The following is a 21,998-nucleotide window of genomic DNA, read 5'->3' as shown; positions in this document are numbered from 1 at the left end:
CAAGAGGGATTGCTGCTTTCACTGCACAGCGATCCCTCTTGCTGTTCTGGCTTCTGAGATTCAGAGTAATTTTTTTTCTTGTTTTCCTCCTCCAAAAACTAGGTGCGTCTTGTGGTCTGGTGCATCTTATAGAGCGAAAAATACGGTAGCTATATCTGGTGGCTTATGCATCGTGGTGACATCATCCCTTTTCACAGCACAATCACCTGACCAGGAAGGATGAACAGCAATATCTAGGCAGGCAATGGCACTGAAGTGGCAGCAGGAAAGCGGAACAAAGACACTGAACTGGATTAAAGAAAGATGAAGCATTACACCCACACCACAGGCGTTAATTAACTTAGCAACACTAGGATGACAGTGTTCACACTAATTCTACTACTTGTGAATGACCACTGATCATTTTCATGTATTTGAAGGCATCTACACCTGCCAATTGAATGCAACACTCCTAAGAATTTTACCAATTGCTTTTGCTGCAACAGACAACCACGCTATCCTTTTGGAAGTTGCTGCAACTAAAATAATTCTGCCTTATGAAAGTTGCCAGCTACCTAAAAAGCCCAAACAAGAGGATATTTGACACAGCTCTACAAAACCATGAGAGGGGTTTTCATAAATTGCATTTCTATTTATCCCTATCGTGCTTTGAACGGCCCCTTTCCAGGTGGGCGGCATTTGCTGCCCCTCACCCAGTGCTGGATTTAAATATAAGCTAAACAAGCTATAGCTTAGGGCCCCACTCTCGGGTTACATACACTTCAGGTTACATACGCTTCAGGTTACAGACTCCGCTAACCCAGAAATAGTGCTTCTGTTCAGGATGAGAACAGAAATCGTGCTCCGGGGGCGCAGCGGCAGCAGGAGGCCCCATTAGCTAAAGTGGTGCTTCAGGTTAAGAACAGTTTCAGGTTAAGAACAGACCTCCAGCACGAATTAAGTACTTAACCAGAGGTACCACTGTATTAATTAAAAAAAAATTAAAGCTTTATTGTGGTCCATAGACCCACAAAATGGTTTCAAAACAAGATACAGTTAAGACAACCAAACAACAGGCGAAAGAGATAGAGGTAGTCATTTTGTTATGTCTAGAGCATGATGGTTCTTTGTTTCTTGCGACCTCTGAAAGAAACTTTGCCACGGTCAGTGTAATATCATTTGACCTATCCTCCAGAAGGCTTCAGATTTTCCCGCCAAATTTGCTAGTATGGATTTGATCAGTTGACCCCTCGCTTGCTCACACTGCTCACTATTAATATACTTCTTCTTAATTGCATTTCAGTTCAACAATTACTTTGATAAAATACATCTTTTGTTATGTGCAAATGGCCTTCGATACCTATTAGGTCCATAAATTACCATATAGCATATAGTCAACAACAACAACAAAAACACAGTGACAATTTGTTGTTGGTAAAGGACAGCTGGACATATAAAGGGCCCCATTACCTTCAGTAGCTTAAGATCTCATCAAACCTAAATCCGGCCCTGATCCACACCTGTCTGCCTCCATCCCTAGCAGCCCCGAATCATGAGCTGCCCTGCAGGTGGAATTGCCGCCAAAACATTAACATTTGAACAGGCCAATCAGGGGCTCACTCGTGGGTGGAGCCTTGCTGGCGGACCATTCAGCCAGTGATGTGTAAAAGCTGGCTGCATTGAACACCTTCAGTGCAGTTGGCAGAAAAGCAAACCTGCCCTCCCTCCCTTTGCACATTCATTTTGTAATTTTTTTAAAAAAACCCCAGCACCTCAACAAATTATGTCCTCCCTAAAAGAGGGCACGTGTTGCGGTGAGACCTGGAGACTGACCTCCTGGTTGTGGGTGGGTCTATTGGATAGCCACAACACCCAATTGGTAGGTCCCTCATTGCTGGGTGTAATCTGGCCAATGGAGCACAGTCTAAATGGATCAAGGGACCTATATACAGTGGTACCTCAGGTTAAGTACTTAATTCGTTCCAGAGGTCTGTTCTTAACCTGAAACTGTTCTTAACCTGAAGCACCACTTTAGCTAATGGGGCCTCCTGCTGCTGCCGCGCCACCAGAGCACAATTTCTGTTCTCATCCTGAAGCAAAGTTCTTAACCTGAGGTACTATTTCTGGGTTAGCGGAGTCAGTAACCTGAAGTGTATGTAACCCGAGGTACCACTGTAAACCCATGCATGTGCCCAGAGCTTCCTCTTTCAGCTCGTTTATCAGAACACCTGCCCACCTCCCCCTAATTTTAGGGCATTTTGTGATTGACCTTGCTATGCCCTCGTGTGTCGTCTGTCGCTGGAACAGGGGCACGGCAGGAATTTTCCCCACTTGGCTGATTGGCTGTGGCCATTTGGGTTTCGCCTGCCAAATAGCAGTTTGTTACGACTTGTAAGGTTGTGGATAGGCACTGGTTCATGTGATAGGGATGGGAGAATGGTCTCGCCATCCCTATGTGAAGGGTATTCCGTTAAAGGAATCCAGGGACTCAACTGGTTTGGTCAACCCCTGAGAGGGGGTTCTGCCCATGCCTGAATCCAGGGGGGCATCTGGGTGGTGAACATGTTTGCCTACCCAGGTGTTAACCCTTGGCTGACCTATGATGGAGCTCTGGGTCAGCGCTGCCTGTAAGGGTGCAGGGAGCTAGTCGAACCAGAGTCTATGCAACCACTCACTTTTCTGCAATCAATAAAGTTGTGGCCTAAATTCTGCCAAAAACCAAAACTAAAATTTGAGTCAAATGTGTCTTTATTTAAGGGGAAGGTCTTGGGGTCTGAACACGCATCTGCAGATTAACACAGAATGGAATAAATTCATTAATAAGCACATGCACATTTGATACAGACTAGAAACTGACAAAGAAATAGAGTGATCTTTCCATTCCTGCTTTCTGAAAATATATGCCCCCAAAGCACAGGTGTGAAGCTCTCCCTTTGGCATCGCTTCCTTACTTTAAATTACAATAATGTCTGCAAAGCAGATCTTTAAATGGAGGCAGTTTTTGATTACCGCTGAAGATAAATTATTCCAGAGGCTGCCTTAAACACAAAGAATGGCACCTCCTATTTGCTGCTCCAAAATATATCAGTGGTTGCAATGAAAGCAAACAAGTCAATTAAGTAGTAATAAGCACATCTTTTATTCATTTGCTTACCAATTAAGATGCCGCTAAGAGTTATTAAGAAAAGGACACATTGTCCTCAAAATCCAATCAAGGGACCATTCTTGTTGCAAAACATCTGTGGAATCCTCATTTAGATGGGACATGCCAACAGTTAACGCCGTTTGCTTTGAGGAAAATTCAGAGTCCAGTTTGTGCGTACTACACTGAGATAACATAGGGGCTTTTGTCCATTTCTTCAGTGTCAGGGAACAAGGAATTAAGCACAGAAACTGATCACATTGATCCATTTTCTTTAAAGCCACATAAAGGGGGTGATTCATGCTTAACCTGGGCTACAGCGAAGGGGAGAGCCAGGAGGAGAAGGCATTTCTATAAATTTGCTTGCTTCGTTGCAGAATATCACAGAGTTTTTTGGACTCACAGTCCTATGCAGAATACATCTTCCATATGCACGAAGCTTATAAATGGGGCTCTGCTCTTAGTATCATTACCAGCACTGAACTAGTGCAGTAATTTTCCTCTCCTCCCTGGAAGGGAAAGTTCTGTGGGTGGAACTCTGTGCACACAGCATGGGATACCCTAATGTCCTGTCCTTTGAAGGTTAGGCCAAAGTATGGGGGAGTAGGGCCTTTCTAGTGGTGACATCAGTGTTGGTAAATTTACTAGCATCTGTTGTTCATGGAATTTAGAGAGATGGTGAAAGCTTTTCCATTCCCCAAGTCAGAATGGGATGCGGGTGGCACTGTGGGTTAAACCACAGAGCCTAGGACTTGCCGATCAGAAGATCGGCGGTTCGAATCCCCCCGACGGGGTGAGCTACCGTTGCTTGGTCCCTGCTCCTGCCAACCTAGGAGTTCAAAAGCATGTCAAAGTGCAAGCAGATAAATAGGTACCGTTCCGGCGGGGAGGTAAACGGTGTTTCCATGCGCTGCTCTGATTCGCCAGAAGCGGCTTAGTCATGCTGGCCACATGACCCAGAAGTTGTATGCCGGCTCCCTCGGCCAATAAAGCTAGATGAGCGCTGCAACCCCAGAGTCGGTCACGACTGGACCTAATGGTCAGGGGTCCCTTTACCTTTACCTTTAACTTCAGAATGCACAGCTGATCTGTTTTTATATATATGCACATTTGTGTGTGTGTGTGTGTGTACACACTAACCATAAAACTCATTTCGGACCCAGCAGAAACTGTAGTATCTTTGTGATATAGGGTTTACACTGGTACCTCGGTTTATGAACTTAATCCATTCCAGAAGTCCGTTCTTAAACCAAAACTGTTCTTAAACCGAGGCACGCTTTCCCTAATGAGGCCTCCTGCTGCCAGTGCCCTTCCACCGTTCGGATTCCATTCTTAGACCGAGGTAAAGTTCACAAATTTCCGGTGTTGTGGCGTTCTTAAACTGAATCGTTTGTAAACAGGACTGTTCTCAAACCAAGGTACCACTGTATTTGCACCTATTTGCTACCTGAGCCTATGTGGGAGGGGCTTGCAGCATTCACACCCCAAGAGGGCCTTGCTTCCCCCATCACCACAGCCTTGGATGAAATCATAGTATGGTAGAGTTGGAAGGGACCCTGAAGATCATCTAGTCCAACCCCTTGTGATACAGGAATATGCAGCTGTCCCATACAGGGATCAAATGTGCAACCTTGGCGTTGTCAGCACCATTCTCTAACCAACTGAGCTATCTACGGATTCAAACAGAAATCAAACATCCCTCTGACTCTCTCAGTTCCCAGCTTGATGCTTTGCTTCTAGCTCATATCTCTCTCAAGTCTGATTTTGCCCTTCTGTCTACCTTCTGCCTGACACCTTCTTTGTTCGCTTAATGGCTCATCACCCAGGCGATCACCTCACGAGGAAGTTAGTCTGGCTTATATGTTAACATTTGCCAGATCCAGTGATGAGAAGGATCTCGGAATACAGCCTACCCAACCCCTCATAATATTACTATAACAGCTACCAAGGGGGGAAAGGAACAGGACTGTGATGCGTGAGAAAGATGATTTAACCATTTCCTGCTAAGCACCTTAGGTCTCCATGAAAATCACCCTGAGATCATCTTCTGAGGCCTTCCTTCATGTGCCGCCTCCTCGAGAGGTCCAGAGGGTGGCAACATGAGAACGGGGCCTTCTCTGCAGTGGCTCCCCATTTGTGGAATGCTCTCCCCAGGGAAGTTTGCCTGGCACCTTCATTATACATATTTAGGAGCCAGGCAAAACCATTCATTTTTAACCAAGCCTTTGGTTGACCTGATCAACATACCATACCCTTTTAGAATGTGGCTCTTTTTTGGGGAAGGGGGTATTATTGGATTATTGCTTTTATTTTTATTTTATATACAGTGGTACCTTGGGATACAAACACCTCGGGTTACAAACACTTTGGGTTACAAACTCCGCTAACCTGGAAGTAGTACTATGAGAATGGAAATCGTGCGCTAGCGGCACAGTGGCAGCAAGAGGCAGCAGCGAAAGCCCGCCTCAGGTTAAGAATGGTTTCAGGTTAAGAACGGCCCTCCGGAACAAATTAAGTTCGTAACCCGAGGTACCACTGTACTATGATCTTTTTATGTAAACCACCCTGAGACCTCTGGATATAGGGCGGTATATAAATTCAATAAATAATAATAATTGAAAAGATGCCATTTCCCATGGGAAAAGAGAAGCTTGGGGGGAGCAGTTTTCACTTGGTAGTTTTACTGCCCCCACCCCTGCATCCAGCAGTCCCTATCACACACACAGCTGCTATTTCAAAAGTAAAAACCAGACATATAGGCCAGGGTTGGACATTCACCCCAGGCTTAAAAAGCCATGAGTTTATGAAGTTGGGGTTTATGAAGCATTGTGACCCTGTGCTCCTTTCCTCACAGATATAATTGAGTTAATAACTACTAAATCAGCACCACAGAAGTGAACATCAGACTGGAGGGGGACTGGAGGCCACTTGTGCAATGGCACTTATTTATTTATATAACACATTGATATCCCATATGTTATTTCAGACAATGTATGGTACCTAGAGCTGGAGAACCTTGGCCTGGGATAAAACCCTGCAGGAATTACAATATACAGTGGTACCTTGGGTTACAGACGCTTCAGGTGACAGACGCTTCAGGTTACAGACTCCACCAACCCAGAAATAGTACCTCAGGTTAAGAACAGTTTCGGGTTAAGAACGGACCTCCAGAACGAATTAAGTTCTTAACCCGAGGTACCACTGTATTCTAATTTGTCTATTCTCTGATTAACTTAACAACTGAATGTTATTAAGAACTTCGCTGATAGTTCTGCCACCCCTCAATAACACAGCAAAATTTCTGCTTCACTTTTCTGGAACCTGAAGGTGTCACTGAGATAAAATTGTTTTGACAGAGAAATAATACTTGAAGCATGTCATTTAAATATGGGTATTGTAAATCTTCTGGATATTTTTTTTCTTCCTTTGAGCCTGCTGCTGTAACAGCCTGAGGGCTGTTTCTCACAAGCCCAGTCCAGATGAAAGGCACAGATAGACAGGGGTAGGATCACACACACCGAGTTCCTGCTACTGACTTGTGTCCATTCAGTGAAGGTGGAAATAGATCCCATGTGTGAATAATTGCATTTAAGTAGGCTATAATTCAGCCTTCAGCTGAGCATGGGGAGGGCAGGAGTGGAGACAATGTGTGAGCTTCCCATTATTATTATTATTATTATTATTATTATTAATAATAATAAAAATAATAAAAATAAATTTTATTTATACCCCGCCCTCCCCAGTCAGAGCCAGGCTCAGGGCAGCTAACACCAATAACATTTCAGTAAAAACATAATAAGAAAAAAAGAAAAAGCAATTTAAAATACAGGTTAAAATGCAATTTAAAATGCAGCCTCATTTTAAAAGTCAAAACCATAAGGGGAGGGAAACATAAGGGTCAGACTGAGTCTAAACCAAGGGCCAGGCGGAACACCTCTGTCTTGCAGGCCCTGTGGAAAGATGTCAAGTCCCGCAGGACCCTAGTCTCTCGTGACAGAGCGTTCCAGCAAGTTGGGGCCAGTACTGAAAAGGCCCTGGCCCTAGTTGTGACCAACCTAACTACCTTGTGACTTAGGACCTCCAAAATGTTGTCATTTGTGGACCTTAATGTCCTCCATGGGGCATACCAGGAGAGGCGGTCCCATAGGTACATGGGTCCTAGGCCATATGGAGCAATATTTGTGGCCCTCCCAGCATCACTGGGCTGCACCTTCCAACCATTCCTGGCCATTGGCTTTGCTGACTGGGACTGATAGGAGTTGGAGTCCAATTACGTCTGGAAGGCACCGCACTGGCAATCCCTGTGTTTGGTCAATGTGTGATGAGGCCAACTTTGGCTGAATAAGGATCCACACTTGGAACATGAGTTTGTTGTTGTTTAGTCGTTTAGTCGTGCCCGACTCTTCGTGACCCCATGGACCAGAGCACAACAGGCACTCCTGTCTTCCACTGCCTCCCACAGCTTGGTCAAACTCATGTTAGTAGCTTCAAGAACACTGTCCAACCATCTCGTCCTCTGTCATCCCCTTCTCCTTGTTCCCTCCATCTTTCCCAACATCAGGGTCTTTTCCAGGGAGTCTTCTCTTCTCATGAGGTGGCCAAAGTATTGGAGCCTCAGCTTCAGGATCTGTCCTTCCAGTGAGCACTCAGGGCTGATTTATTTAAGAATGGATAGGTTTGATCTTCTTGCAGTCCATGGGACTCTCAAGAGTCTCCTCCAGCACCATAACTCAAAAGCATCAATTCTTTGGCGATCAACCTTCTTTATGGTCCAGCTCTCACTTCCATACATCACTACTGGGAAAACCATAGCTTTTACTATACGGACCTTTGTTGACAAAGTCTAACATGAGTTTACTCTGAGCATATTGGGTGTGTGGATTCCCAGCATGCAGAAGAGCGTTATGGTGCCAGTCAAAGGCCGAGGAGCACATTTCATCCAGACTCAGCTGATAAAACTCACAGACTGAGAATGCACCATGAGCTTATATACAGTATGAGAGTGCCTGTCAGTTTGCATTTCTTAGTACAGAAAGTATTGATCTGATGTGTAGAGATCTTTTCTATTCTTCTTAATTCAAGAGGGTCCTGGAAGCTTCTCTGTGTGAAAGAAACTTCATGGTGTTTGGGTTATTCCTTCAGAGAAGGTCAGTACAGCTGGTTTAAACTGGTTCTCTTATCTTTTCCGCAAAGGTCATGCTGACTATAAAAGTAGGGCCAGAAGGAGCCTGGGAAACACTTTCTATCTCTCTTCCTTCTGGTGTTGTGTTCTGAATATAGATAGTGTTAAGGTTTAGACTTGTTATAAGTTATTGTAAGTCTAAGTTAAGTCTGCTGCAACTGGATTTCTTATGGACAGTGCCAATCCTGAATGTATTGGATTTGTGACCATTGTGCTCATTTGCCTTCAGTAGCAGTAAAGCTCTGCTGGATGGAATACAATGGCCTCTGGTCTATTTTTTGGGGAATCCTGCAACATGTTTAAGTTGTTACTCTGCTAACTATACATTGGATTCTGCTCTGGAACAATATTGAGTAGAATTCTATGACAGAGACTTCATAAGAATGAGATCCTTTCGCACAATGCCAGTATGCCACCTCTGTGCCATTCATAGTTCTTATATAAAGAAATGCACTCTGTGTCCAAAAGACAGCATGTATTCTGAGTGAAGGGTTTGTAAGAGTTGCATCAAAAGTCTATTGTGAGAAGATTAAGACGGCTGTGCAATTAGCAGTGCTAAGCCTCATTAACAATAGCCTCATTATGTCTGTAAAGTGATATTAATGCTAGCAAACATCAATATTAATCAAAGGTAGATTGGGGCAATACTGACCAGGAAACTTGTTAGTGACAAGCCTGTGAAGGCCAGAAGATTCTAACTACAGTGGTACCTCGGGTTACATACGCTTCAGGTTACATACGCTTCAGGTTACGGACTCTGCTAACCCAGAAATAGTGCTTCAGGTTAAGAAATTTGCTTCAGGATGAGAACAGAAATTGTGCTCCGGCGGTGTGACAGCAGCAGGAGGCCCCATTAGCTAAAATGGTGCTTCAGGTTAAGAACAGTTTCAGGTTAAGTACAGACCTCCGGAACGAATTAAGTACTTAACCTGAGGTACCACTGTACTGGCTTTTTGCATGCTGTAGTGAATATTTCAATGAAAACATATTGGGGAGCCTGTGTGTGTGTGTGTGTGTGCGTGCGCGCGCGCGCGCATGCACGCTTGCACAAACATGTACACACAAGTTGGATTATATGCACATAAATTTCAATGTAATTGACATACTAATCAATGAACAGCCAGATGATTAATGAATTAAACAGTTTTTAATTGGCTGACAGCCTTAGTCAGGCATATTTACATGCATACTGTGAATAAGGAACATTCTGAAGTCCTATACAAAGTGAAGCTCATCAGCAGAAATTTCATTTACTAAGCCCAAGAAAAGCTTCCTATGAAACGGTTCCTTGCTGCAGCTACCACCAGATGTTCAAAGAGATATATGTTACAGCTCGGGAGAAGCTATTGGCGAATTTAATGCAATGCCACGAAGCCTCCTGCTGACGGGGGGAAGTGCAGGGCTTCAGGAGAATTAATTGCACTTGATAATGGTTTCAGAATAAAATGAGTTTTGGAGACAATCAACAGCCGTAGCATGGAGCAATATACAGTTCATGACAAGTGTTTTGTATGGTGGAAGACACTCTAGATAAAAAGGGAAAAAATAATGATCCCTATTAAGTGAAGCAGAGCATTCTAATAATGGCTCCTATTAAATGAAGGAGGCCATTATAATTCTTGAAAACATGTCAATGCTTTGAGCATATATTCCGACACTGAGCAATTTCTAACTACGTACGGTATAACATATAAAGCTGAATTACCACTCCAGTCCATTCATTTGCTATGGGAACAGGGGGCCATAAGAACCACTCCATTAGCATCAACTGGAAGTGCCCATTTGACTAGTTAACCCTTCACTAAAAGAACTCTTTATGTATGTTAGCCGCCCTGAGCCCGGCTTCGGCTGGGAGGGCGGGATATAAATAAATCATCGTTGTTGTTGTTGTTGTTGTTGTTGTTGTTGTTGTTGTTGTTATTATTATTATAGCATGCACTGTCTTAAAGCCATGACTATTGTCCAGGGCTTGTCATTATGAATGGTCACATCACATCTGGGCACAGGGGCTTTCAGCTAGCTTCTGGGCAGAGGACTGAGTGCAAACCATTTCGTATGAAGTCTTTTCTTTGACGAAGACTAAAGCTGTGTTCACACTTCCCTTTGCTGTGCTCTCGCTACATTTCTAAGGCTGAGTTTTCCATCCATGTTTGCATGATGTTTTCCAAAGTGCATATGTATCTTGCATTTTTAATATATATATATATATATATATATATATATATATAGTGCAACTGTTTGATGTGCTGTTTCTCAAACCAGTTTCATGTCGTATGGCGTCCTTAAGCCATTCCTAGGCTATCTCTAGCTAAGGTGTGAACTCCTATGCATAGAGGCAAGATATCGCCACACTGTCAATGTCCTCTGGTGCAGAAGCACCATCAGGGGAGGTCTAAGGGGTTGAGCCCCCCAAAAAAATTTAGAGGAGGAGGCTGGGCCTCCTCAATATTCCACAGCCTGCAGTGGACCTTCCCACAGCTGCAGCGGGCTTGGTCGGGCCTACTTGAATGGGGTGGAGGCGGCTGAGAGTGGAGCTGCTTCTGAGGCCAGCTTCTCCTCCTGCTGCAGATTGTGTCCTCCCTAAAATAGGGCACGTGTTGCGGTGAGACCTGGAGACTGACCTCCTGGTTGTGGGTGGGTCTATTGGATAGCCACAACACCCAAGTGGTAGGTCCCTCATTGCTGGGTGTAATTTGGTTAATGGGTGCAGTGTAAACAGACTGAGGGACCTATATAAACCCATGCACGTGACCCAGAGCTTCCGCTTTCGGCTCATGCATTCAGAACACCCACCTACCTCTCCCTAATTTTAGGGCATTTTGCAATTGACCTTGCTATGCTGTTGTGTGTCGTCTGACGTTGAGACAAAGGCACGGCAGGAATTTCCCCACTTGGCTGATTGGCTGTGGCCATTTGGGTTTCACCTGCCACGTAGCAATTCATCACAACTTGTAAGGTTGTGGATAGGCACTGGTTCGTGTGATAAGGATGGGAGAATGATCTCGCCATCCCTATGTGAAGGGTATTCCGTTAAAGGAATCCAGGGATTCAACTTGGTTTGGTCAACCCCCGTGAGGCGATTGTGCCCGGGCCTGAGTCCAGCGGAGCATCTGGGGAGTGAATAGAGTCTGCTCCCAGGCTTTTCACCTACCTCAGGTGTTCACCCTTGGCTGACCTATGATAGAGCTCTGGGTCAGCCCTCCCTGCAAGGGTGTAGGGAGCTAGTCGAACCACAACCTATGCAACCACTCACTTTTCTGTAATCAATAAGGTTTTGGCCTAAATTCTGCCAAAAACCAAAACTACAATTTGAGTCAAATGTGTCTTTATTTAAGGGAGACAGCTGGCATGTCGGTCAGTCAGTTGGGGGCATTGCAAAATATTTAGGTGTATGCGTCCCCCTGCGTCCTCCCAGAAAACAGCATTGCTGGTGTGTATACAAACAGAAATTAATCTGAAACTAATGAAGCAGTGCTGATATGAAGAGCTGGAGGTGGGGGAAAGAGAAGCACCTGAGGAGAAACAACTTCATTTTGCACTTCTCTAAGTGCACACAAACAACATCAGTCTAAAAGCATGTGTCTATTTTGGGGACTATGCAGGGTTTTTTTGCTGAGCAACATACATAATCTACTTAGAGACTATGCATAATGAGCAGACAAGTGAACAGAATGTCTGATCAGTTTACGTTGCCCCAAATCATTTGTCAGTTATCCATATCGTCTGTCAATGTACAAAAATCCCCTGCTGGCACTGGATGCCAACCACTCAAATCACATTAGCCATACTCTATAACATATATGTAGATGAACATTTATTTTGTACGTGTCCTTCTCTTTTTTTAAGCAACAATAAAACCCATGCACATAAAAAGCAGCTACGGTCAAAAACCTCAAAGTGAACAGCAAACAGTGAATCAGAAGCAATCTCGGATTACTTATCAACATACCATGTCTGAAATCAGGCCACAATTTACAATTAAAAACAAGGTATTACCCATCAACACCTACTGCAATCAAAAGTTTTCGCTTCCCCTCACCCCCTGAAAAGAAAATCAGAACTGGTCTGCTGAGCTTTGTGTGGAGGGAGTTTTATAGTGAGACTCCCTCCACACATTGTGGTTATTGTGAGAGAGGTTCTCAAGACCTAGAGGAGGGGAGCACAGCCAACACCTTGCTCTCATCTTACTTTGCTATGCTGGGATGCTTTCAGTAAGGTGGAAAGTATCTCAGTGTGTGTATGGACAGCTGAAAGCACCCCAGTTAAGGCAGAGTAGGGTGCCCCCCTACTACATTTGGTGTTGAAAATACACACACACACACACACACACACACACACACACACACTAAATGGGTGAGTGTATGTTTGCTAAACATGCATGCATCTAATTTTCCCTCAGAAACAAACTGAGAGCCAGTGCAGCCCTTTCAAATGGTTATATACTCTCATTGCTCACTCACTGGTGGAGGGAGAGGTGGGGGGGGGAGCGCACTGCCCCTGGCAGCGAAATCCCGGTGGGGTGCCATCATGGCTGCCCACCCCCAGGACGCACACCACACCCCTACGGGCAGCACACCACTTCCCCAGGGTGCGCGCCAGCCCTGCCCTGCCTGCTCTCCACCCCCCAGTGCCGGAGCATGAAGCTCCGCCACTGAGCTCACTCCCATTCAATGGGCAGCTGCATTTGATCTGAATCATTTTCAGATGCCTTGGATATTGCCTTGCATTTCAACCTGGTAGTTACCAAAGCTAATATCCAGAAGTAGGCAGGGTGTTGGGGGCAGTGACATAAAGCTGTCATCCCCACACTGGCATGACTGCAGCTTACTGGGTTGTGATGGGGCAGTGGCAAGGTTAGGGATGGGAAGGTATAGTATCCTGGCATGTCAATAGTAATAGTAAAGGTAAAGGTAAAGGGACCCCTGACCGTTTGGTCCAGTCACGGACGACTCTGGGGTTGCAGTGGTCATCTCGCTTCACTGGCCGAGGGAGCCAGTGTACAGCTTCCAGGTCATGTGGCCAGCATGACTAAGCTGCTTCTGGCGAACCAGAGCAGCGCACAGAAACACTGTTTACCTTACCGCCAGAGCGGTACCTATTTATCTACTTGCACTTTGACGTGCTTTCAAACTGCTAGGTTGGCAGGAGCAGGGACCGAGCAACGGGAGCTCATCCTGTCGCGGGGATTCGAACTGCCAACCTTCTGATCGGCAAGCCTTAGGCTTTGTGATTTAAACCTGCGTCCCCATGTCAATAGTAGGCATGGGCAAATTAGTCTATTCCTGATATGACGTTCTCATGCATTTACAACTAAGGTAATTCCATCTCATTTTTGCATTAATCTCACAAAACACATTAGCATTTTAACACATACTTCAATGCTTATTTAATGTTTTCCCCTCTAAAATGCACATTTCTAAACATATTTGAGCCCAGACAAATTCCAGTGGGAGGTTGGGGGACACCCTCCTGGAGATTGAGTGGCAGAGGTTATGGTGTGAGAGTATACTTTCAAATATGACATAAGCTTAAAGTTACAAGGTGGTCTGACAGCATTTTTCTTCGTCCCCCACCCTTTAAGAAATCCCAAGCACATCTTTAAAGATAAGAGCCAATCGGAGCTGCTGGGAAGCCCAGTTCCCACCACATGACTGACTGGGAATTTTCCTGACAATAATAATGTCATGTGATTACATATTATTATTTCTGGGAATACTTTACAGGGCTTCTTCAATGTGTGCAAGTGTGTTTTCTTTCAAAATAGTATTTGCAAATGTGATATTTTTTGAGCTGACAACTGCATCACAACATTAGTGAAGTACTAAAGCCAACCATGAAATTAAAAGATACCTGCTTCTCGGGACAAAAGCAATGATAAACCTAGACAGCATCTCAAAAAGCAGCGACATCACCTTGCTGACAAAGGTCCGTATAGTTAAAGCTATGGTTTTCCCAGTAGTGATGTATGGAAGTGAGAGCTGGACCACAAAGAAGGCTGATTGCCAAAGAATTGATGCTTTTGAATTGTGGTGCTGGAGGAGACTCTTGAGAGTCCCATCGACTGCAAGAAGATCAAACCTATCCATTCTTAAGGAAATCAGCCCTGAGTGCACACTGTAAGGACAGAACCTGAAGCTGAGGCTCAAATATTTTGGCCATGTCATGAGAAGAGAAGACTCTCTGGAAAAAACTCTGATGTTGGGTAAGATGGAGGGCACAAGGAGAAGGGGACGACATAGGGCGAGATGGTTGGACAGTATTATAAGAGCGACCAACATGAATTTGACCAAGCTGTGGGAGGCAGTGGAAGACAGGAGTGCCTGGTGTGCTCTGGTCCATGGGGTCATGAAGAGTCGGACATGACTAATCGACTAAACAACAGCAAAGCTGTTCTGATCTGCACTAAATTCTGATCTGCACATTATTTTGGGTGTTCCAGATCAGGTCAATTCATCCCAGAATCCACAAGGACTGAAGCTTTCTTTTGGCATTATGTTTAGGTCTTACTTAAACATGGGCAGGGGGAGCTGGGGCAGCCATGCTAAATCTCCACCTCACCCCCTAGTTGTCACCCCCCATTTCCCATATGTCTAAAACACCAACCGATTGAGTTGTTGACAAGAATGGTGAGGGGGCATGGCCAACACAGACATACTGACTGCCAACCCATGTTTCCAATCCACACTTATATGTAACACCCAAAGATGCTTATTTCCCTTAAGTGTTTTTAGTATACAGCATAAGACTCAACCTCATTGACATTCTCTGAATTACCAAATATATCCCGGGTCCCAGTCCTACCCTCCAGATTAATTTTAGCACATGCTACTTGAAACACTGATTGTGCTTAACTAGACTACTTGAAACTTGTACAATTCTCATTTCCTAGGAAGGAAATGAGAGGGCAGAAAGCCATCTGCTCATGCAAATCGCAGAAGGGTTTCCCCCCCTCACTCTATGCCTCTGATTTGGTAAGCATTCCTGATTCAATGTTGATTTTTAAACATTTTATTAATTTTCAAGAAAAAATAATATAAACATAAACAGAGTCAAAACAATCAGTTTTCCTCTTCCACCCCCTCCAGTGTTTTTTTCTTTTCTTTCTGTAATCAGTAATCAGGCTGCTACTAGAAGAAAAGTTGTAAGTTATTTGTGTAATAATTTAAGTTGAGTTCCATTAAAATTTGTTAATCAACACAGGCAAGGGTGCAATCTATGTATTAGATGCAATCTATGCATTAACTTAAATTAATTTTCTCTAATTGAGGGTTGATGTTGATTTTAGGGAGTATTTTTGTCTATAGATTGTTCCAATCTGCTTCTGCAATTTCTATGCCTAGGTGCTCCCCCCCCCCCAAATTTTGTTTAATACCAAGCATTTGTCCAATAGCCAAGTCAGTGAGTATTTTGTACAGGATTGATCATATTTGGGTGGGTGTTCAGTGAAATTCAGAATCAGTTTTTCAAATGGTGTCAGTGGTCTAATTGCTTGAGATTTAACTGTTGAATTTGAGGTAAAATATGTCACCTGCTGGATTAATAGCGAATTCACATTGTTTCTCCAGCTTTTTCAGTATACAGCATAGACTCAGCCACCCTGACATTCTCTGAATTACCAGATATATTGCGAGTCTCAGTCCCACCCTCCTGATTAACTGTCACACTTGCTACTTGAAGTACTGACTGTGCTTAACTAGGCCACTCAAAACTTGTAGAATTCTCATTTCCTAGGAAGGAAAGGGGAGGGCAGAAAGTCCCCTTCTTTTGCAAATGGCAGGAGGGACTTCACCCCTCAATGCATGACTGTGCTTTTGTAAGACATTCCTGATACAATCACCACTGCTTCCAGCCTTTTCTGTAATTTAAATGTTCCCCCTAACTCAAGGATGATGTGCGATTCTGACAGCAACCGAGCAGTGACAACTACCTCTCGTGTGTGAGAAACTGAAACAAATGATGCACACTGTCAAAAGGAGCACAAATATATTTTGCTGCATGGAACAAGCCTGCCATCATGGCTTATGCTGCCATACCACATCTCAGTTGCACAGCCATAGCTGTGACAACGAAGGTCTCAAAGGTCCAGAAAATTGTGTCCGCAAAGCTTGTTATGGAGGAGGAAAGATAAGCAAGCCAATATTAGCCGTTCTGCTCAGACACCCACATGCCCATCTTAAACACACAAACACACTGAAAAAGTTCCCTTCTGGCAAAAGGACAAATTTGGGTAAGGAGAGACTCATCTGAAAATATGGTTGAAGATATCTGAATTCGTTCATGCTGAGCCATCTGTTTTTGAAGGGCAGATAATGAAGAAGAAGAAGAAGAAGAAGAAGAGGAGGAGGAGTTTGGATTTGATATCCCGCCTTTCACTCCCCTTCAGGATTCTCAAAGCGGCTAACATTCTCCTTTCCCTTCCTCCCCCACAACAAACACTCTGTGAGGTGAGTGGGGCTGAGAGACTTCAGAGAAGTGTGACTGGCCCATGGTCACCCAGCAGCTGCATGTGGAGGAGCGGAGACGCGAACCCGGTTCCCCAGATTACATGACTACCGCTCTTAACCACTACACTACACTGGCTCTCAATGCTCTCAATGAAGAATGCTTATTCAAACCACTTCCGTTGCACTTAGACTTATCAGACACATTTCTCCAAGGAGTTCAGAGCAGTGCATATGGATTAATTTATATTATCCCCATGTTAAACCTGTGAAGCAGGTTATTTCTACCCAAAATGCTTCACAGCTAGGACTATGTGGGCGAGTATGCAACCCAAGCAGCACTCCAACTATTTCCAATACTGAGGTTGGGAGTGCCATTGTTTACCAGACAAACAAGCACCACCTATGTACAATAAAGGGGTGATGCAGGCTTGGAGTAACCAGAAGATTTCAGACGTTAAAATACCGGTAAGTAGGGAAAAATAAACTAGGGGTCATGGGGTGAGCACATGAGAAGACCCTGAGCAGGATGTGGCACTGCAGTCCAAGCCACAGCTGACTCGCTCTACATTAAATGATGATTTCAAAATCAGGTGGTGACTTGCATGTTTAAATGAGCCGCCCCAGACCAAACGCCATACAGAGCACTTTAATATCACCTCAAATGAAATACTTTTCGAAGACATCATGCAGTTCACCATTCAACTTCAAATCATCGAGTAACAGGAAATGTGCGAAGCTGCTTTGGAGTGGGGACTGAAAGGGGTTTACGTGAAAACTGATCCTATGTATTCTTACTCAGGAGTAAATTCTGCTGTGTTTAATGAGGTTTACTCCTAGAAAAATATGCATAGAACTGAGGCTGTGCAGCCTGAAGCTGCATTCAGATGGCATTTCATGCCATCTTCCCAATGTTCCCTCGCCTGATAATTTCTGCGTAGAATTTTAGAGTTGGAAGGGATCCCAAGGAAGGGATCTCAAGGATCATGTATGCCAGTGTTTCCCAAACTTGGGTCTCCAGCAGTTTTCAGACTACAATTCCCATCATCCCATGACTGGTCTTGCTGCTAGGGGGGGTGGGAGTTGCAGTCCAAAAACAGCTGGAGACCAAAGTTTGGGAAGCAATGATCTAGGCCAACCCCCTGCAATGCATAAATCTCAACATGTGGTCCCCCATCCCATTTGAAACTATCCTGGACCCTGCTTAGCTTTGTAAATATGCTAGGTTTCACCTGATATAAAAGCCACTTCTGGGAATCTAGTGGATGTTTAGAACTAAGTTCCATGCAAATTGTTTTCAGTAAAGGGGGGGAAATGCAAACCCATTAACTCAGAAAATCACAAGAGTTTTGCGGTGTCATTTCACATGCCATGTTTGGGGTGGTTTACCTAACATAATGTTCTTTCCTGCCATTTGAAATTTAGCTTCCAGTTGTATCCAAACATAGATACTGCTCCTCCATCTTATACTGCTTATAATATCTGAAGAAGTGTTGAAATGTAGGGAAATTCTGTTCCAAGTCCTACCACACATTCTGTTCACTACATCCCACTGGTTCATTCCAGGACCTGTTGACCATGGTCTGATCCAACAAAGCATTCGTTTCTTCTTCAACCAAATATGCACACTAGGATCAACCAACACAGAATAGTGATGCCTGAATCATGCACTCTTGATTAATTAATTAAAATATATGAGTGGACAACTGGTTTTTTTGTTAACTTTGGAACCCACGCAGGACTGTAGTCTTTACTCCTCTGCTAAATCCACCACTTACGAGAACGGCAGACCTTGAAGCAGTTTACAGAAGACAGGTTAAAATATTAATTAGAAATACTAATTAATATATCTATTAAAAATACTAATTAAAATCAAAAATTACAAACAACTTTAAAAATTCAAAATAGAAAATGAAACCAGTCATTTGAAAACACTTATACTGATTAAATTTGTGTGCTAATTGTAGTCGACCTCAATAAAGAGTGGAATGAGAGTAGCCATTATGGGCTTTGTTTGTACACATTTTATATCAAAATACTCGGGGGGAAGGGACCCTGGGACATTATAAAATTACCAGTGCCAACTGTCCAGATGGTATTGATGGTCTGTAGCCTCTTAAAAATTAGCTACATCATTTTTGGCTTGCTATGATGCATCACTCCTTAATTATTCCATTGATCTTTGTGGATTTCTGGCAAATGGGAAAATTGCCAGAATCATACCCCTTTACAAGGAACATGACCTAATTTGGCTAATTAAGAGGCATTACAGTAACTGTTCATATCTAGTCCAAAGTAGCTACGCTATTGATTATTTTCTGTACAGCTCGATTTCAGGGACGAGAACACCTTTGCTTGGTCTCTCCACCCCCACTCTCCCCAGAATGGAATCTGCTGTTTTTGCTTAGTCTTGTAGCTTTCAAGCTTCAAACCCTTGGGGAAACCTTTCTGCATTGATTTGTCTGTCAAAGAACACCTGCATGCCTGCCACAGAACACCTACATATCTGAAGGAATTTCAGAGTAGACTGTAGGGCAGACCTTACGTCGACACCACTGTCCCAAATGAATAGCATAAGCACCCAGAATATGCTGGACAGCTCCCCCCTCTATAGTTGTGCTCTGCAAGATAACATCATTAATCAGTGTTTTCAAAGCAGCTTGTCTATAACTACAGTGGTACCTCTAGATACGAACGGGATCCGTTCCGGAGCCCTGTTCGCATCTAGAAGTAAACATAAGTAGCAACGGCATGTCTGCACACACACGCATCGCTTTTCACCGCTTCTGCGCATGCACATGATGTCATTTTGAGCGTCTGACCAGCGGCGAAACCCAGAAGTAACGCACTCCATTACTTCCGGGTTGCCAAGGAGCACAACTCAAACACGCTCAACTCGAAGCGTATTCAACCCGAGGTATGACTGTACTGATCTTAACCTCATGGTGGGGCTTCACGTTGGGGTATACACAATTGGTCCAATCACTGACCTATTCCTTTTTGGCTGCTACCCAATGCCTGTGATGCATATTTGCTGTATAGCTCTGGTTGCTGACATAGGACTATGTGTGCCATACAATTTATACAGGACGTATCAGTATTATAGCCTGAGTCCCACAGAACTGAAGGAATGTGTATCCTGTTAGAATTCCTGCTCCGTGATTGCAGTCATGGGATTGTTGTCTTTCACATGACGGTATAAGTTTTGACTCCACAGAGTTGGAAGTGATAGAGACAGGAAGTTTGTGTTACTGTGTTCCGTGAAGTAGGACTATTGTCCTTTGTTCTTTTTCTCTTTGCTGTCTGATGCTAGAGAGAGAGGGAGCCATGTTGCAGTGCTCCGTGTGTGTTTATATGTAAATAAAGTAGATTAGCCAAAATGCTGAGTTGCTGAGGTCTGTTATGCAAGTTGCGAAGACTCTGCGGATCCCTAAGTGTGCCGGTGTCAGTTGGCATCGGTCGCTGTGATGTTCGGGCAGAAGAAAGCTTTTGAAGCTCCCGAACGATCGACCAGGCGGGAGAGAACATGCCAGTTGGGCATGTGTCTTTGCCAGGGTCCTGCTAGAGTATAGGACAAGCTCCTGACATAGGCTATGTATGAATGGGTCTATGCACCAGTGGTTGTGGTGGGAGCTGGGTGAGGAGCTGAACCAAAATTTCATAGAGGACAGTTTGTTCCTCAGAAGAATACAATTATTTTTCTTTCTCTCATCCCCCCCCCATCATTTTTCTCTGAATATCATTCCCGACCATTGCAGGTGCATGTATGTGGTTGCCATTTGCCCCACACAACACATATAATACTGCTGAATTTGGAACATCAGGGACATTACAAAATGATGTTCAGTTTGTCAGCATACATGTGGCTACCAGTGATTGCAATAACTGCTTATGTGTGTTTATCTATCATCTATCTATCATCTATCTATCATCTATCAATCTATCTATTGATCTATGAAGACACTGTCTTACTTCTAGTGTTAATGTTGAGTGCTATTCTTGAGAGTTGGAGAGTTTTTTCTTCCCATTGAGAATTTCAGTATAATAGTCCCTCCACAAATTTATCTGCCCACATGTAGAATGGAGAACTTTTAGAGGAGATTTGCACAAAGCTGTAGCTTGTGTTTGTGTGTGTGTGTGTGTGTGAAAGAGAGGGGGTATGTACCCCTAACTCTCCTGTTTCCCTATACAAAGTTCCAGAGTTGCTCAGTTGTCTATTCAGGCAAATATCTATGAGGGCTAACATATTAAACTTGGCAGCATAGTCTAACATTGTGAATTTTCAAACATGATAGGTAGGAAAATGAGAAAGGATAGGACCACAAATATCGCATTGTCCCTGCTGAGAGAATTCTATCCTTATTGACATAGCTCTTTGGAGGATAAGGCATTTGAAGATTCTCACAGGTGAAAAGCCACAGGTTGTACAATGGCACCTCTCCCAAATGGGCCAACAAAACAGTTGCTTAGAAAGAGACTCAGGCGCATGCAGACATCTGGGACGCTATTACAGAGGAAAATCATACAATCAAAGCCCCTTTGGTTGTGATTGTGTTAATCTATATATATTTTTAGTTTAATATAAATCAATCGGCACATCAGGGACCAAGGCCACCGATTTTAGAAGAAAACAGAAAACCACTTTCATTTTCTGTTAGCAATTTTGCAGTACAAAGCACCAAGAAGTATAGATGATGAAAAGTACAGGTGCAAAGTACTTAACCCCTTCAACTGATCATATACCCCACCTTAGGCCATCCTGACTGATGTTGCACTGGATTGCAATGAATCCTTTCTACATCAATTTGTTTGTTAAGGAAGCCCTGTACATCTTTTAAGGCATCCCTTGGGTTTGCAGGTGGAAATTCCACTCTCAAATACTTTCCAGTCTCACTTCATTGTTGCCTGGGCTTGTGGGGTCTCAGAACTGGGTCAGGGCTTGACCTAAGGTGGGCCACACCAGTTCTGTCAACAGCATTAAACCCTGTAAGAGAATGAGACAGGAGAAAGAAGGAAGGGAAAAGAGAAAGAGGTAGGAGGGAGGAAGAATCCTATCCGAAGCACTTTTTTGGGGAGGTATATTTCAGTTCGGATGTCCAAGTTTCTTTTTAAAAAACCAAACAAAAAACAACAACAACATTAAAACAATACTAAGCTGCAGCAGCAAATGTTGAACACATGCAAATCCTGCTAAAATGAAATACAAGTTGTGATCCACTCCCTTCACAAAAACACAAACCTGCCTTGGAAGTAA

General features: G+C 43.8%; 1 protein-coding gene across 2 annotated transcripts in view; it reads right to left on the bottom strand.

The window, feature by feature from the left end:
• BRINP3 (BMP/retinoic acid inducible neural specific 3) overlaps positions 1–21,998 on the bottom strand; it is a 260,642-nt gene that overhangs the window by 117,390 nt on the left and 121,254 nt on the right. The gene's annotated exons all lie outside the window — the stretch shown is intronic.

The sequence above is a fragment of the Podarcis tiliguerta genome (genome assembly GCF_965153285.1).
Source record: "Podarcis tiliguerta genome assembly, chromosome: 6".
Lineage (NCBI taxonomy): Eukaryota > Metazoa > Chordata > Lepidosauria > Squamata > Lacertidae > Podarcis > Podarcis tiliguerta.
Note: the sequence above shows the minus strand (reverse complement) of the source record. Positions and strands in the feature narration are given on the sequence as shown.